This window comes from Psammomys obesus, unplaced genomic scaffold (assembly GCF_907164565.1).
Source record: "Psammomys obesus unplaced genomic scaffold, mPsaObe1.curated_primary_1811, whole genome shotgun sequence".
Classification (NCBI taxonomy): Eukaryota; Metazoa; Chordata; class Mammalia; order Rodentia; family Muridae; genus Psammomys; species Psammomys obesus.
The window spans coordinates 3,301,124-3,302,137 of NW_026596962.1; the positions used below are offsets into that span (position 1 = coordinate 3,301,124).

At 44.7% G+C, this 1,014-nt stretch overlaps 1 pseudogene; it reads right to left on the reverse strand.

The window, feature by feature from the left end:
- Window positions 1-206: 206 nt before the first annotated feature.
- On the reverse strand, window positions 207-321 carry LOC129670289 (small nucleolar RNA SNORA17; annotated as a pseudogene).
- Window positions 322-1,014: the final 693 nt, after the last annotated feature.

The window sequence follows — 1,014 nt, forward strand, 5'->3', positions numbered from 1 at the left end:
CCAGCCACCTGAGGGGCCCCACACAAGGGTTATTTGTCTCTGGCTCACTCCAATCCAGAGCTCTAAGTCTCAGGCTGGGTTATTCTAGTCTCTGGCTTGCTCCTGGTCCTGCAAGCTGTTGGGGTCTGTGTGGCCAGGGCTTGTGGTCATCTGAGGCTGCCTTCCTGCCTGAATCTCCTGGTGCCAGACTGGTGGTTGTCTCAGGGGATGTTAGGCTACTAATTATTCAGATGCTGATAGCTCAGAACACTGAGCTTAGGCATAGCCTCTCTCCCCTCTGTGTGACACAGCAAACATGCCTGTAACACTTCCAGGGACAGGGACCTTTTATTTGCTCTGTAGAATGGAAATATGAGGAAAGTGATGAAAACACACAGATGAGTAAGCCTGCTGGAGGTCATGATACTGGATGTTGAATTCAGGAAGAGAATTACAGTACAAAGAGGAAGGACAGAGCCAGCAAACAACCATTATAAATAATGGGTGTGAGAGATGGGCATGAGAGAACCCCCCCCCCAGAAAAAAAAATAAACAAAAAAGTCACCTGCAAGTTGTTGCTGCTGCCGCTGCTCCTGTTGCTGTTTTCTGCCTCCTCCAGTGCTTGCCTCTCCGGGGTAATATATCCTCTTTGTGCTGAGAATTTAGTGTCTGGGAGTGTCCTCTACTGACTCAGAGGGCTGTTCCCTCTTACAAATTCAACATGTTTCTTTGGTGCATGTACAGACTAAAACTTCAAGGAACCACATCACACATACTTTTGAAAACAGTGTTCCCATGTTTGTTTTAGATTTTGGCCCCCACATAAAATGTTATATAAATAGCTAAACTATTTCACCATCGAATGAAAACACTACATACAATATCCTTACTGCTACCCTTCCTCCCAGCTTTATTTAGCCTACTTAGTCTTCTTTCTATGAGAGGTCTATAATATTTCTACAGTCCCTCCTGTTCAAGATACTCTATTTGTGACCATGAGCTAATGTTATTGCCAAAAAAAAAAATCCCTTGGTA